Raw genomic sequence first — 18,011 nt, forward strand, 5'->3', positions numbered from 1 at the left:
CCCTTTGCTAAATTTTCAGTTAAATACTCCTTAAGGTAATCGTTTTCCTTTTCAGTAAGTGCATAAACCCTGCTACAAGGTAAAGTGGCTCCTGGTTCAAGTTCTATCTTACAATCAAATGGTCTATGAGGAGGAAGACCACCTGCCACTACCTCATCAAAGACATCACTGAATTCTTTGTAGCAATCAGGTAACTCTCCCATAACAGCTCCAATAGTATGAGAGTGAAAAAGAGCTCCAACCTCTCCTAAGAACCTTGCACCCTTAACATCATCAATCTGAGTATCTTCAAGGGATTTACCTTCAAAACAATGTTCCTTACAAAAATTGGAATCTAATTCAATCACCCTACTGCCCCAATCAATCAAAGGATTATGATGTGTAAGCCAGGGCATGCCTAAAATAATCTTCAATTGTGGAGCATCGATAATCTCAAAAATCAACTCCTCTCCATGGTTCCCTGGCATAATCATTAGTAAGGGAGAAGTTTCATGTGTGATTGGTCCTGAAGTTAATTCTGATCCATCCACTGAACTAACCTGCTCAGATAAAACCTTCTTCACTAAGGGAATACCTAAACTCTTTGCTACTCCCCAATCCATAAAATTCCCAGTTGCTCCTGAATCAATAATCACAGGACCACTACCCACCAATTTCTTTTCAAAAATCAAGGATACATTAATTGTTATGTGAGGAACTGCCGCCTGAAGAGTATTGGCTACTTGATGATTCTTGCCGTCAGGATTTTGTACTTTCTTTGGAGTGTAAGGGCAGTTCCCAAGAAAATGTCCACTCCTTCCGCAATAAAGACACAGATTATTATTTCTTTGCCTATCTCTTTCCTCCTTAGAAAGAGGTCCTCTAATTCTTCCTGAACTTTCTGAATTTTTTGACCTAAAATCTCTATTTACAAACTCCTGCCTAGGTCTATCAAATCTAGGATTAGATTTATTCTCTTGTTTATTGTCTCCCCTCCTACGCTCCAATCTTCTTTCATAGAGGCGAAAATCTAACTGTACAACTAAATCCATCAAGGCGTCACAAGAAGTTGGTCTATTTACCACCCCAGACAAGGCGTCTTTCAATTCATCGCTTAAACCTCTGTAAAAAAGGGATGCTCTCTTCTCTTCTGGCCAGTTACTTTCAACAACTAGAGTCTTAAATTGGGTAATATAACTGACTAACTCTCGATTCCCCTGTTTTAACTCAAGCAGCTCACCATCAACTTGTAAGGATTCCTGACGTTTATCAAATAACTTACTGAACTCCTCCTTAAATAACTTGAAATCATACAAAGCTAAATCTTTTTGTTTAACCAACACTCCTGCCCAACTAGCAGCCTCCCCTGAAAGATAAGATATCATAAATGTTATCTTTGACATATCAGAAGAAAACACTTCCGGCCTACTTAAAAAATGTAATTCACATTGAGTGAAAAATGTTTGAAATCTTTTAGCCTCACCAGAAAAACGTTCAGGTGGTGCCAGAGGCACCGGTAAAATTAAAGACTTTAAACCTCCAATTGCTCCTAAACCAGAATCTCCTCTCTGTCTAGAACCTTTCCTTTCCAGAACTGGAGGTTCCAAAATCTGTTCTTCTCTCCTACCTACCAACCTTTCTTCTGACATTTCCTGAATATGTGTAACCTTAATATTTATTTAACTCCTCAATCTTTTTATTTAAAAGGACATTCTCATTTATAGAAACCCTTAATTCTTCCCTCAACTCCTTAATCATATCCCCCAAGGCTTCCATAATTATTCTGGGAAGTGGTCTCAGCAGCTCAGGCGAAGTTAACTACTTGGGCCTTTCATTCTGTCAGGATAGTAATATCCACATCCAACGCAGGAGCTGCTGAGTCCCACGATCCCACTAAGATGTCTAGCTCACAACTAAACTGAACAGCTGAGTACTAGACACCCCTGGGAGGAAGAGGGAAAAGTGGATAAAATAACAAATCAGACACTGGATCTTCTATCTTCATCCGGTCTCTGCATGAATGAAAATTGTTAAGCATTAAATAATATTACAAAACTAAACAACTATTATTTTATGAATATCAACAATCCTACCTGAATACCCTCTGCAAAGAGCCCAGAGGATGATAATTATTTCTATATATTTTTTTTTAGTTTTGAAATAACTCCAACTCTTTTACGCTAAAAGCAAACTTTGGTGGTCATGTTTCATAACTGTGCTGGTGAAAACCAATGAACTGAATGTCATTACAAGTGACTAAACTGATGGAGGTTCCTTGTGGAAATAAATGAACTTGAAGAAAAGAAAATGTGTTTCCAAACAATGTCAATAAAACTGTGAACACAAACTCCAGAATGTCTCAAGAAGATGAGTCTTTTGAATGAAGCACACTTGAAAAAATAGTTGAAAACACAGAAATAATCTTTTGTTTTCCTTAAAATGATACTATTTCCTTAATCAGTTCATTCCATTTCATTTTCCTCTCTTTATGGAAATAGTTCAACAACCAAAGGAAATACCATTTAATATTGAGTGCAGTTTTAAAGTAAAGTTATTCCTCAAAAAAAACGCCTTTGCATGTAATGAGATGCATTTGGAAGATTCCTCATATAATATGGTACACAAGTCTTATATATTTTCCTCTTTGTTAAAAATACCTTTGCTCAAAAATAAATATCCTTCTTTGTGCTGCTTTAAAAAAAACAAGGTTGCCTGTGCAGTCATTAACTTTAATAGCCTTTAAATATCATGTTTTCATGACTTAATCTCTGATGAATGAGTTTGCCATGTAAAAACACTGGCTTCACAACACGACGTCTTTTAATGAATTAAACATGCAGGCTTACCTTGTTTTCTTTAAACAAGAATGAGTTCACCTTTTTTCGTCATCCAGAATGCGACAGTAATGTCTCTGCTTTTCTTCTCAGCTGAAGCCAGGAACAATCAATCACCGCGGGGACTTCCTTTTTGCTTTAGAAGATCTCACAGCGTTTTCTTCCACAGGGAAAATTAATTTCTTTAGAGTAGATGTAACTTGAATGAGTTGTTTCTTTTTCTTTTAGTCTTGAAGATATTTTCTTATGAGTTTTCCAAGGCCCAAAACATAGGAGATAAACAGAAACATGACCAGCTCAGGAAACTAAACTAATGAAAGGCAGTTTAGAATGTTGGGAGTCACACCATTGTCAACCTGCCACCCAATCAGAACTCCTGCCTCTGCCCTCCATCTTGGCTTGGGGTATCTGCAGTACTCTGAATATGGAAGTTAAGGCCCAACCATTTTAACAGTGAAAGGACTATATTTAGTTTTTAAACCTAACAATGAAATAAACAAAGAACATAAGGATAATAATTCTTTAATTACCACCTATTTACTATGGAACCTGACAAATCAAGCCAAAAAAGGAGTGCCTCAACCAACCTCTATCATACCTATGAAAAAGCTGCAAAGCAAAAGGGAGGTGCATCTGCCAGTATTAACAACAGGTGACCAGAAGAAATTAATGAGACCCTTGGGGAATTTCACAATTAGAAAAAATCCTCAGAAGATTGGTAATGCGCTCCCCGACAATACTATAACAACCCAGTCTGATTGGAGTTGGCTAGCGGGTGCATTGGCAAGACCGTCACTGACTAGAGGGCACTGAATCAACAGTGTACAGGGTAATGCCCTGACTAATCGCTTTTGTAACCCAAAAAAGGCAATACACAACTGTGTGAAATTCTTCTGCAGCATAAAAATGTGTTCTCAGTCAATGGGTGGCTCATGGAGAATAGGGTAGTAGGGGAAAGACAGAAGGAAACACAGATTTTCTTACTTATACCTGCCTAGTCCCAATCTGTGTCTAGAAACCGCTGATGAGCCGCACATCAAAAAGGGACAGAAAAAGAAATTATTTTTGAATAAGCGTTTTACAATCGTCTAGATTGTTTCAACCCCATTGGTCCATCGCCACTCATATTCATGTAACAATGTACATAAAGGGGAGTATTTTAAAATAACAGACCCCCCTATGGCAAATATTTCAACTTTCTATTTGTGGGTACATAATGATTTAATATCCCATATTCTTGCTGAATTAACCTAGGGAGACTTCAGTTAAAACACGGAAAACAGTAGCACTCCCTGTTTGGAAGAGACAAGGAAAGAAGACAAACATACACACCCCAACGTGTCTGCCCTTAATGGTTTAAGATAGGAAAGAACACTGGGGAGATAAAAGGTTCTTAAGAGTGACGGTAGGGTAAGTATAGCCTCAACTCAATAACGACCGCTGTCTACCGGTTTCAGTGGTACAATTGTGGATTTGACCACTTTCATCACGACAGTCTTCAAAATCGTCTGGTAGCCATCAGGGTTAAATGTCCAGACCAAGAACGTGAGGTATACTTTACCCCACTTTAGTTGCCAGGAACTGGAACGCTCCAGGGAGAAGCTAGGGACAGAAGAAACAGTCCATAGTCACTCCTCTGATACAGCTCTAATTCAATTTAGATAAGAAATGGCAGTATAGTTAGTGCCTTTCTTCTTAATACGGTCTTCCATAAAACATAATCCGATACATATAAGGTAAAGCAGTCATAATTCAATAGATTTAGTAAGACACTAGTGCCTCACTGTATACCCGGGAGTCGCTATAAGGTTTGTAAGAACCAGGAACACTGACCTTCCAGCATTCCAGTTTGCGCCTCAGGTTCCAAATGGTGTGGGGGAAATGAGGAGGAGCAGATTCTTCAATTATGTGTTTCCTGCAGCATGCAAAAAAGTGTCTGCTGCTGTAAGAATAGAAAAGCAGCAAGTCATTAAAAAGACCGTATATTTGCACATTATTATTGTGTGCAAAATACTATGGCCCTCATTACAACCCCGGCGCTAAACCATGGCGCTATTAGCACTATGGTTGGTGCCGGTGTTGTAACGAGTCCGCCATGGTGAAATGGGGAAATACCGCCCCATTCCAAGGTTGGCGGGCGGTATTTCCCCATTTCACCATGGCCCTTCCCCATTCCCATTTTCGCCCCTTAGGCCTCAATGGGACTGGGGAAGGCGGTAAGTACGGTACCGTAAATTGCGGTACCGTAATTAGCACCGAGGTCCCTTTGCAGCACCCTACTTTAACGGCTGGTAAAACCAGCCGTTAAGGTCGGGTCCCGCAAAGGGACCTCGTAATCAGGCGTTAAGGGTTTAACGGCGCAGACACCTTTTACGGCGCCGTTAAACCCTTAAGCCAGGGTCGTAATGACCCCCTATGTCATTTAATTTATCTGTTCATGCTTTGTCCACGGGGCGGGCCCAAACTGCGAAGATGAAAGTCAAACAATCGCAGAGTAGTAGCTGAAAAGTCTCAGTAGACTCGAAACAACGTTAGAGCCCAGATAAGGGATTGCCTTGCCGGAGCTACTTGAACAGTGCCCATTGTCACCCGTGTATGCAAAGCTGCTCTGTTCTGAACCTGTCATTGGCAGCATAGCGGGAAGGAGACAGTCCTTCTATTGATGCCAAACCATACACATCACATCAACTAAAGCACTCCCAGTGTGCATTCAAATCGGGAAATACCTTTATGTTTAGAATCCTTAGTCCACCCAGAGCGAAGTATGGCTCAACCGTCTGATCCTACGAGAGCCAAAGCAATAGAGACAGATAGACAAATCTTCAAGGCATGGTATGTTCCGATCGTGCAAGACAGTACAGGAGAGGTGGGGTGGGAGGAGGACAAGTGCAGGGGTGGGTCAAGGGGTAGTCCAAGTGCGGCCAGTCAATAAGAAGCTGGGGTAAGTGCTGAGCGATGGCCCTCTCATGGGCCATTACCAAGTGCAGTAACAACGAGGCAAAATGCCCATAGGCAAGAGGCGAGGGTGCTAGGGACCTTTGAGATTATGAAGGTACACCTAGTGGCCAGTCAGCAAGCTGTGCGGAAAAGGAGGGCGGGAGGGATAGAGCGGAGAGAGAGGTTAGTAGGGTAGAGGGAGAGAGAAGGAAGAGGAATGTCTTAAGTAGTTTCAGAATTTAAGGAGATCAGGCTCAAAACAGTGGGTGGCAGGGAGGCTATTCCATAGGGAGGACACTGCTGAGGATAAAGATCTCCCTCCATATCTCTGCTTGGAGAACCGGCTCACTCGCAGAGGTTGGAGGTAGATGAGCGGAGGGCTCAGGAAAGACAGTATTTAGGTAGGCATCATTGCAAATAGGTAGGTCCCAGGCCCCAGAAAGCCTTGTGGACAATGCAGAGGTTCTTGAACTCGACCCTTGCAGCCACAGGGAGCCAGTGGAGGGATTTCAACACTGGAGAGATACGGTCACTGGGCTTGAGGCCAAGGATAAGTCTCATGGTTCTGTTCTGGATGAGTTGCAGAGGCAGGGAGGTTGAGAAAGAGAATGTTGCAGTATTCCACCCTTGAGAGGACCATGGCTCTGGAGACAGTAAGCCACTGGGGGAAGATGAGAAAAGGAAGAGTACCTCTGAGGAGTAGTTGGACTTTTTAGAGATGTCCGAAATATGAGTGGAGAAGGAGAGAGTGGAGTCAAAAATGACACCATGGTTTTCTACCTTGCAGGTGAGTGCGGGTCCAATGCCAAGGAAAGGCCAGCCAAAGCATGAGTGGTAAAGTAGGATCAGGAGTCCCAATGCAAACAATCTCAGTCTTAATAGCATTGAGGCAGAGGCTGTTTGCAGGACACCTTGACTGAATTGCAGACAGTCAGATATGAGTTAGGTAGAGTGAGGTAGAGGAGGTAGGCGGAGAGTAACCTGAAGGAGAGTTGTGTTTCATCTGCGTAACACTGGAGGTTAGAAATTAAAGTGGCAATCACACATGCCGGGGCAGCCATGTAGACGTTGAAAAACCAGGTGGCTATGTTAGAACCCTGGGGAACACCACAGGCTGAAAGAGTTATAGTAGAGAGAAATGACCCAAGTTCCACCTGGGATGGGCGGTCAGAACGGAAGGAGGTTAGCCACACCAGGGCCTGACCTGTGATTCCCAGGGTGCCACAGAGACGTGCATTGAGGATGTTGTAGTTTACCATGTCAAAGGCAGAGGGGAGATCTTGCTCTTGGACTCTCACTGATGCATTGCCTTCTCTGTTAACCGAGTCATATTGCCCTCTTGGGCTTCTCTCTATTGCTCCCATTTTCTGTGTTACGCTGCTGCCTTTTCCCCAAGCTGCTTTGCACCTAATGAAGCATCTCATTCAGATTCTTATTCAAACCTGCTCATACCATATTGCCTGGTCCCTTGTCATCTGGAAGTAACCTGTTTCACTCACCTTTCGAACAAACTCTGGAATATTTCCGGCTTCTCATCTCAGAGGGTTTTTGTGCCTTAGGGCTTTACCCTCATTTTTCAAGGCAAGTCCTGCCTGACCGCCCCAGTGTCCTTTGTGTGGCCACTTCCACTGGGTCATTGTGGCGGCAGGTCAGGATAGGCCTTACCTCTTGCAGGACCGATTGCGGGACAAGTTCAAGATAAAGAAGGGGAATCCAAGCCATCCAGAGAGGAGACAGACACTTCTGATTCCAACGATCACAAGAAAGAAATATCTAAGTACTCCATTAAAGACTCCGGATCTACTGTCAGAGTTGAGAGTTTGCAACGCTAAAAGGATACCTCCAACATGGCCCAAATGCAAGAACTCATAAATGCAGTGCAAGGTTTATCTGCAGAACTCCAGACTCTTTAAGGCACATGATAAAAGCTAGAGATACCTTACCTACAGACGCCCCGGCTGGGGGTCTTACATCAGGGAAATTCGATGGTTCTCCAGGTCATCTCAAAGAATTCTTGGACGCTTGTACAGTGCACTTTTTATTCAGAGACAACTTTGCTACAGATAAAACCCAAATAGGCCTTATGATTTCAAACATGTCCGGAAATGCGTTATCCTGGGCAACACCACTAGTGATTACTGCAAACCCATCGGTAGCCTCCTATGCAGCCTTTGTCCAAGGACTCAAGAAAATGTTTGCGAGACAAAACTTTGTAATTTGAATTGTCAAAATTCCTCTTCATAGGAGATAGCACCAAGACCAATTTGTTTTAATAGATTTATACTGTGCTTCTTTTTACATCCAGCTTTGTGCTTTTAGCCGTTTTTAGTTACATTCAGGAGACTGTTGCATATTGACTTAATATATTTTTAAATTGGTACAGGGCATTTCAAATATTATGCCGCATAGATACGCTTTCTTTGTTAAAAGTTTTTATCTGCATTTATACTCTTCCTTTGTGCACTTACACGATAGCAGGCTGTAAAACTACAATTCCCTTCAAATTTGTAGTTCCAAAGCACTACTAATTGACACGTCAGGTGCATCAGCGCCGGCACATCAAAGACGGTTTGTGGTGGTTCGTGGATAGGTGAGTTAACACCTGCTTTGCGTTGCATCAGGCCTGTCTCTTTCCTTGCTTATTTTATTTCTTATTAGCATGTTATGGCATCTCGCTGTGATATCGCGTCCAGAAGAGCTATGTAATAACAATATTTGATTATCAGCTAAAGTCGGGCACAGTACCTCTACCTATTTCTAGCACTAACATTAGTAATTCTTCTTCTAACAGGTTTTCTTTGAAATGTGTGCTTCTGAACACCAGATCACTGGTGAAACACTGCCATGGAGTGGCTGATTTTATTACTCAGTTTAAACCGGATCTATTTGCTCTGACCGAGACTTGGGGTCATGAAGCTTCCTATCATTTCCTCTAATTAGCAACTCCTATTGGTTATTCACACCTATACATGAATAGATTGAACAAAAAGGGAGGTGGGGTAGCCTTGATTTTTAAATCCACTCTCAAATTGCATGTGTCCAACACACCCAGTTTGGATCATTGCGAGGCGCTATTCTTAAAAACTAGCCTTGATTCCATTTCAAACCTTACCATTTTACTGTTCTATAGGCCACCCACTTCCACACCTTTGTTTGAGGAACAACTATTAGCGTTCCTGGGAAATTTCTGTAAATTACACTCCCCTACCAACATCTTGGATGATTAAAATATTTTGGGCAAACAACCCCATGGATCACAAGGCTACTTATTTCTTACTTTATCCAACATGTCAAGGCTTCCACCCATATGGGGGGTAACACCGTGGATTGGATCTTGTCAAAAAATCTTACAATTTCACACATGAAGATTGAGAAGTGCATCTGGTGAGACCATTCTCTGATTTCTTTCGATATTGTTCCCCAGACTACAATAGCTTGCTCTCAACAATCTTCTATACCGTGACAATCCCGTAATCTTTGGAAGGTTACAGATGAAGCCTTTCATGCTATAGTTCTTCCTGTTACCTTCCCTTGAGGAAAATATTCTGCTTAAAGATTTTACCTCTGGTATTAGATCAGCTGTAGGTAAAGCATTCGAAACACTTGCTCCTTTAAAACTCTTATACGAAAAAGTGTAACAATCTCAATGCCCCTTTCACACCTGAAGTTATCGAAGCCAGAGCACAGAAGTGCAAGCTAGAACATGCCTGGCGAAAATCTGACAGAAGTAACTCTTAGGGACAACAAACTTGCAGTCAAGAGTTTTACAACTTGTATTTTTAAGGCCAAAATAAGCTCACTTAAACCTCCGCAACTTAGAAGCCAAATCACGGCCAAATGAGCTATTTTCCATTCCTAATTAACTTAAATGATGCCCCACCACCTTCCTTGCACCTGCAGATGAGACTGCAAAGCATCCATGATAGTTTTGTCGACAAGACTCAGAAACATCAGGAGAACATAAGTGCTCATGTAAACTCACTACCTGTTCCTGCTGCCTCTTCCAGTAATAGGGTTGACATATCTGTCCCAGATTCCTCGCTTTCTCGCAATAGAGGAGGCTACCAATGTCGTTCTTAATCTCAAACACACCTCGTGCAAATGTGATATTTTCCCCGCATCACTCTTCAAAGAGTATATCTCCTCCTTGGCTCCTTGGGTAACCAGATTTATAAATCGTTCTTTCCAAGAGTCTAATGTACCGGGAAATATCAAAGAGGCATGGGTCACGCCCCTATTAAAAAAAGACAACCTGGACCCTGCAGAGGCCGGAAATTACCGGCCGATAACAAATGTCCCTTTCATGCAAAAATACTGGATAAAATAGCTTACAGCAATCGCGCAGCAATCCGGCTTTCGGCCAAATTATGGGACAGAGTCGACCTTACGCAACCTGAAATCACATATTGCTGGTCTTATTGATGGGGGTAGCACAGCACTACTTCTGTTATTAGATCTATCTCACACTTTGGATCTTGTTGATCACCAACTTTTGGCGGATAGACTATCTACGGTCGGTAGGCAAATGCTCCCACTCAACTACAACGTGGTTCAGTTCATTCCTGGGTCCAAGAAGTATGAACGTAACTAAGGATAACGCCAAATCCAACAGTTCTACTCTCACCTGCGGCATCCCCCCGGGGTCTTGTCTTTCCCTGTTATTTAATTTTTATTCAAAACTTCTATGTGTTCTCTTGGCTAAATTGGGCATTTATTTAGCTAATTATGCTGACGACAAACAGATTGGGCCTCATTCCGAGGCTGGCACAAAGGGATTACGGGCACCGTTAAGGACACCGGTGCCAGTAATCCCTTTGCGCCCTATTCCGAGGTCCCTTAGCGGGCCCATCCTTGACGCCTGGTTTTACCAGGCGTTATGGACGGGGCCCGTTAAGGGACTTCTGAGCTAATAATGGTACCGTAATTTGCGATCCCATTTGAGCCCTATGGGGGCTCAAATGGGAATGGGGAATGGCTTTTTCAATGGGGACTTACCGGTCCCGCCAAGATTGGACTGGACCGGTAAGTCCCCATTGAACGGGACCGGACACAGTCCCGTTATTGGTGGTAGTCATGGCGCTGCGGGCCATTGTCTTCAAACTCTCGGGTGTGTATGTTGATGACTCAAAGTACATTAACCACATTTTTACTGAGATTCAAAAGTGGATGGCCTTGAACTCATTAGCTCTTTACAATGCAAAAACCAAGCTTCTTATTCTGGGCACATCACAAATATTTAAAAAAGCTGATGCTAGTTACGACAAATTTGTTATTGCCCAACACTCTATATTCTGTCTCTAAAACTGGCAAGACTTTGGGTGTTTTTTTTTTACCCCTAGTTAACTTTCAACCGGCAGGTCAGTTATCCTAAATCATCCTGTTGCTACATTATACAACTTCTTTGGCAAATCCACCCTCTTCTGTCTAAAATAAATCTCGCTATGATAGCAGCTGCTATCATCAATTGTAAATTAGATTATTGCAATAGCCTTCTAATAGGCGCTTCTCAAACGAACATACAAAAAATGCAAATTATCCAGAATGGGGCTGTACGTGTTGTTTACAGTCTCCAAACGCAAGGCACACATAACGGAAGCCAGAAGGAGCTTACATTGGTTGCCCATTCAACACAGACTACCGCAAAAGGGCTTAGTCACAGTATTCAAGTGTCTTCACGATGAAGCTCCCTCTTACTTGATTACCAGGATTACGAAAAAAAACACTGAACGATTCCTGTGCTCCAATGACTCCACTCGTCTGATAAAACCATGTCCCACCCTCAAGAAAATTGGCAGTGCCAGTTTCAATTCCTGGGCACCCTTGCTGTGGAATAACCTCCCCAAAGATTTAGCCAACAGTGACTCCACGGTCCTATTTAAGACGCACCTAAAAACCTTCTTGGTTGATGCTGAATGCGGCTGATCGACCTTATCGATCTTCTCATTCCCCAATTAGCTTTCCCCATATGTTTCTTCTTCTCTAAAATGTGGTTTGCTCTCAGGGTCTTATTTTCCTGGCCAATCTTCAACTGTCTTCCATGTGATCTTCTTTGTGCGCCATGAGGCCTTTGGGTTTGTGGCGCAATAGAAAAACTAGATAGACAGACAAGAGGTGACATTCCAGACCTATGAATCCCTCTTTGATGTTAGACAAGGTGGTCAAGAGGTTCTGGCTTATGTTTCTTGTTTCAAATGCTTAGCGCATTAAGCTGGATGGCCAGAATCCACCCAATACACAATATTTTGTCATGGATTGTCGGATGAGATTAAGGACAAACTGGCTCAAGTCCCTTGCCCTCGATCCTTAGAAGAGTTGATATCTGCCATGTTACAAATCAAGTACAGACAACAGGAAAGGTGAGACAAGAGAAAGAAGACTAGGGGACCGTTGATGATACCACGACAAGGCCTTCCTCTGATTACTAAAGATTCAAGCACTCCAGAGGAACCTATGCAAATAGGAGCTACTAGAGGACCCCTGACTCCTCAGAAAGACAATGCAGATGAGATCAAGGCCTTTGTATTGTGAACAAAAGGTCATCTTCTACGGGACTGCCCTGAAGTTCTGGCTCGGAAACAGGGAAACTACAGACACCGGCCCTAGTGGGGACAGGAGACCAGGGTGTTGTAGTAAGTCCCTATATTCATATTACAGCAGTCAGAGAGGCCATGGATGATCATATGATGGTATTGCAAGTAACCATACAAGGGCCTACACCAAAACCCATAAACGCTCTTGCAATGTTGGATGACGGTGCTGCAGGGGTCTTTATGGATAGTGACTGGGCTGAGAAGCATGGGCTTCCTTTGGTTAAAAGAAGGGAAATTCAATCTGTGGAAGGAGTGGACAGGCATCCGCTCTGCTCTGGTCCCATCACTTTACAATTAACTTGAAGATGGAAATTATGAAACATAAGGAGGAACTAGTATTAGACATTATTCGGGCAGCACATTTTCCCCTCATTCTCGGGATTCCTTGGTTGCGTTTCCATAATCAGTCAACAATTGGGCAGGAAAAACAGTCCAGTTGACCTCATCCATATGCGAAGATCGATGCTATCACTCTGAAGGTACTGCCAAGGCTAATCTGGCATCTGTGCTTGGACCAGTTCTTCCATGCCCCCTCATTCAAGAAGTCAGTATGATTCCTTCAGAATATCAGTAGTACATCAGAGTATTTGAAGACAAATTACCTCGCCAGCTTCCTCCTCATCATCCTGAAAGACTGCGTGACTGACATAAAGCCTCATACTGTGGTTCCCTTTAGAAGAATGTATTCCCTTTCTGTTTCCGAAAAGGCAGCTCTGTGCAGGTATCTGGATGATAATTTAACTCATGGCTTAATTCAAGAATCCAAATCTCCAGCAGGGCCATCTCTTTATCCCGAAGAAGGGTACTCGGGAACTCAGGCCATGCATCGATTACAGGGGCCTAAACTAAATAACAGAAAATGATTGGTATCCTATGCCCCTTATCAATGGCATTATCGAAGCAGTACAGTCAGCAATTATATTCACCAAATCTGACCTTCGGGGAGCATACCATCTGCTATGGATTAAGGAAGGATACCAATGGAAAACAGCCTCCATTTGGTCTTTTGAATATCAGGACATGCCATTTGGCCTGGTTAATGCCCTTGCAATTTTCCAGAGATTTAGTAGACAGACATTTCTGATTCCGACGATCACAAGAAAGAAAGATCTAAGAATTCCAGTAAAGACTCTGGGTCTACTGTCAAAGGTGAGACCCAGTCCCGGTTTCACTGGCCTGCAACAATAGATTGTAATTAAGGTCTCTTTGGCTCTTGACAGCCTTGTCCACCGTAGCTTGGAACAGGTGAATGCAACCAGGGGCTCTCCAGCAAGCAAAGGTACTTTGTATGCCTCCCCCAGCCCTATTGGACAGCATACATGTACCAGAATGCATCTGCTGGCTAAACCCAAAACCCAAAATGGGACATGAAATTAGATTGGCCCAAAACTGCAGCGATAAAACACGTAAATGCTGCAGGAGCCGTTTTTAGGTTTTAACTTCGCAATTATTCCATAAACAGTCTCTGAATGTGCACATATAGCAGTGCTGGGTGGAAGGTGGGCAGGATCCTGACACTTTGTCATTCCTATAAGGAGTGCTGTGCTTTTAGAGGGGGCCAGAGGGGCTGCAGACACCTGGGAGTTGTCACAGAGTAACCATCCTCTGTCTTTTCAGAGCTGCCACTGTTCATACATGCCTGAACCATCCGGAATCATACACTGGCCGTGTCACAGACTGGGGGCCTCATTACGAGGTGGGCGGTAAGGGTTAACGGGCACCGGTAAGGAGACCAGTGCTGGTAAACCCTTACCGCCCTACTACGAGGTCCCTTAGTGGGTCCTGCTATTGGCACCAGGTTTTAGCAGGCACCCTTAGCGGGAGCCGCTAAGGGACCAGGGAGCTAATAACGGGCTTGCTATTAGCAGGCCCGTTATTAGCTTCTTCCCCATTCCCATTGTGCCCTATGGGGGTTGGAATGGGAATGGGGAATGGTTCTCGGAATAGGGATTTACCGGGTCCTCCAAGGTTGGAATGACCCGGTAAGTCCCTATTTCGAGAACCCGGAATGCGGTAAGGGTGTAGCCATGGTGCTAATAGCACCATGGCTACCTCCTACCTCGTAATGAGGCCCTGGGCCTTTTTTTTTCTTTTCCAGGTTCTTTGAGGTGTACTCTCCCCCCCCCCCATTGCCGGCTTCTGCCAATTACAGATGAGATAATGCTGTGCACCTTGTGCTCCAATGCCCATTGCAGCCCGGGGCAGCCAGCATCATCGTCCAAACATATATTGAATATATGTTTATGAAACATACATTGGGCCTCATTACGAGTTTGGAGGTAGCCATGCCGTTTTTAGCGGCATGGCTACCCCCAAACTCCGGTCCGGGTCCCGAAAAATGGGAATTACTGGGCCATTCGACCTTTGCGGGCCCGGTAATTCCTAGTCGCAGGACCTGGACCCAGTATGTCCCCATTCCCGTTTGAGCCCCCATAGAGCTCAATGGGAACGGGGAGGATGCTAACAATGGTCCTGTTAATAACGCTAGCGGGTGCCGCTCTGCACGTCTGGTCTGACCAGGCGTACAGGGCGGCCCCGCAAGCAGTACTCCTAATGTGGTGGTAGAGTGATAACGGCGCCGGCAGCACTACCAGCGCCGTTATCACTCTACCGCCAGGGTCGTAATAAGGCCCATTGTCCGAATTCATTAAATAAAATATGATCCTGTGCATATCCCATTACTCCAGTTGAGGTCAGAATTGTGAACATCACTTTCAATCTAACATTAAACGGAAACCAAGATGGTCTCCCCACTACTTTAAAAATAAGTAATCAGGTTTGTTCCAGGAAGCAGCTTACTCCAATAGGCAATAGTGTAATACACTAGAGAGGATCCTGAGGAGAAAGGTGTTGCACTAGAGATAGGTAATAGTGTAAGACACTAGAGGGCGTCCTGAGGAGAAGGGTGCTCCACTAGAGACAGGCAATAGTGTAAGACACTAGAGGGCGTCCTGAGGAGAAGGGTGCTCCACTAGAGACAGGCAATAGTGTAAGACACTAGAGGGGTCCTGAGGAGAAAGGTGTTGCACTAGAGATAGGTAATAGTGTAAGACACTAGAGGGCGTCCTGAGGAGAAGGGTGCTCCACTAGAGACAGGCAATAGTGTAAGACACTAGAGGGTGTCCTGAGGAGAAGGGTGCTCCACTAGAGACAGGCAATAGTGTAAGACACTAGAGGGGTCCTGAGGAGAAAGGTGTTGCACTAGAGATAGGCAATAGTGTAAAACACTAGAAGGGATCCTGAGAAGAGAGTTCCACTAGAGATAGGCAATAGTGTAATACTCTAAAGGGGATCCTGGGGAGAAGAGAGTTCCACTAGAGATAGCAATAGTGTAAAACACTGTTCCACTAGAGATAGGCGATAGTGTAAAACTCTAGAGGGGGTCCTGAGGAGAAGAGAGTTCCACTAGAGATAGGCAATAGTGTAGTACACTGTTCCACTAGAGATAGGCAATAGTCTAATACTCTAAAGGGGATCTTGAGCAGAAGAGTGTTCCACTAGAGATAGGCAATAGTGGAAGACACTAGAAGGGATCCTGAGGAGAAAGACTTTAGTGCTATATAATTTTATGATGAACTGGAAACGCTGCATCTTTCAACGAGGATGGTGTACCAGGTGTGGCAAGTAATTCTCAGAAACTGACTCTGGAGTAGAGTAATAGTGGAGATTCCAGGTGAATGGATACCATTTTCCAGGTTTTCCGCCTTGATGAACATTGCCTTTTTACATGTTATATGATATGATATAAGGCATTTATAACGTGCCTATACACACGTGTTGTGCCAAGCTTAGTCTAATTAGTCATCTCCATGTGGGAATACCATTTCCTTGTGTACTAATTACACTAGATCATTTACATTTCGAAATTTGTAATCACATATTTTGAAGATGAAAGTAAAATTACTTAATGGGATAAAAAAAAGGGCATTCTCATTCTCAGTAGTATTTATGTAACTGAAGTAGAAAACATTGAAACTCTTAGTAATTCAAAAAATGTTGCACCTAGCAATTAATGCTAAATAAAATATTAATTTTACTTTACAGCTTTGCTACATATCAAGGAGTGATACCTGTAGAACACCTGCCAGTGGCACTCCATGGGTAGCATCACTGGGCTGAGAATATCCATGGGGTGGGGGGTGAGAGCAGGAAGGCCAGCACCTACGTGTCCATTGCTTCCAGTTTTATAGTTGGGAGTATTACTACTTTTTTGATGGGAGTATTTGCCAACTCTTGGGCAGTTAATGTTGGCAGTACACCATTTATCTGTAAGACTGGTACATCAAGCTCCCTCTAACATATTATTGGTACTAACAGCTGGTGGGAATTAAAACATAATAGAATCCATGAACATTAAGGAAAGATAAACCAGGATAGATGGGTCTTCTGCAATCATCTGAAGGTCACCACCTGGAACCGGAATCCTCATCTGGAGGGCTAGAACTAAAGGTAGAGGGAGGACAAAGGTGGAAGGGTGGACTGCAGATAGGGGGTACCTGTGCCATTAAAGGCTAGAGGAAGCACCTTAAACCCCATCTGAGAGACCACTAGAAACCAGTGCAGATTGCAATGAACCAGAGTGATATGGCCACATTTTGAACGCCTGAAAGAAGCAGGTTGGCATGTTCTCTGCCACCTGAAGTTAGTCACATATGTCAGAGAGCACAGAAAGAAAAGGAATCGCCATAGTCAAGTCTGGAAAGAAAATTTGGGTTACAGCAACTGACATCAGAGGATGAAGGTTAAGAAAATTGAGTTTATCCTGGAATTAAACTGCTGCCAACCACGACGTGCGAGGGACAAGTGAAAGCTCATAGTCAATTTTGACAGCCAGGTAGGCGGCATGAGCACCAAGCTCAGAGGAAGGCTGATAAGCATGCCAAGTGCCCAGTGCAGCCCCAACAACCAATGTACCATTGTGTTAGAGTTCCGCTTTAGTGGGTGAGAAACCATTCACTTGTTCAGTTTTCAGACAGCTCTGAAAGTGTAGGGATGCCTTTGCTGAGCTCCCAAATAAGCACGAGAGGATCTGAATCTGAAGGAGAAGATTAGTCATGCCAAGGACAGAACATAACATGTTAAGGATAGGCGATAAGGCAGAAAATTGGGGCACGTGACACCCTGCTCGCAACAATACCAGTGCACCACAACACCAAATAATGACATGGGAGACCAGAAGTAAAGGAGATAGCATGTAATGCAATCAGGAGCCAAATGCCCGGGAGGATTGCTCCATCTCGCTGCAGGCATGTCCATTCCTTTATACAGACGGAGTGGCTGGCCCATTCTCCACCAATCACAGTGTGAACATAAACAATGTTCCATATAAAGATACGGGAGGACGAGAGGGGACAGTGTGGAAACGTTTCTGTTTCATGGAAGAATGGTTTCCTGCTAACGAGGTTGTCTCTGTCCTTGAGGGTCCTGTTAAACGCAGCCTGCAGTCACGTACACCATGTACTTCTCAGGAGGGAGCCCACTCCGACGCCCATTGCCTGAGGCGTGTCAGTAACGCATTCCACAGCACTGTGATCTTGCTCGGCGCCAGTCAGACCACTCCTCGCGCAGGGCCTCAGAGAAATGGGAAACAGAATGGTAGAGTTGATAACATGCACATCGTGTTCTCTCGTCTCCCCCTCCCCTCTACAGGCATTGCCTGCCCCCACATTAG

At 43.8% G+C, this 18,011-nt stretch overlaps 1 protein-coding gene and 1 pseudogene across 1 annotated transcript in view; one reads left to right on the forward strand and one right to left on the reverse strand.

Annotated features, from left to right (window-relative positions):
* LOC138511193 (zinc finger protein 84-like) overlaps nt 1-18,011 on the forward strand; it is a 604,912-nt gene that overhangs the window by 358,616 nt on the left and 228,285 nt on the right. The window lies entirely within an intron of this gene.
* Nucleotides 1-18,011, reverse strand: part of LOC138511195 (zinc finger protein 585A-like) — a 139,472-nt pseudogene that overhangs the window by 97,209 nt on the left and 24,252 nt on the right.

The sequence above is a fragment of the Ambystoma mexicanum genome, chromosome 6p (assembly GCF_040938575.1).
Source record: "Ambystoma mexicanum isolate Mex_15411 chromosome 6p, UKY_AmexF1_1, whole genome shotgun sequence".
Classification (NCBI taxonomy): domain Eukaryota; kingdom Metazoa; phylum Chordata; class Amphibia; order Caudata; family Ambystomatidae; genus Ambystoma; species Ambystoma mexicanum.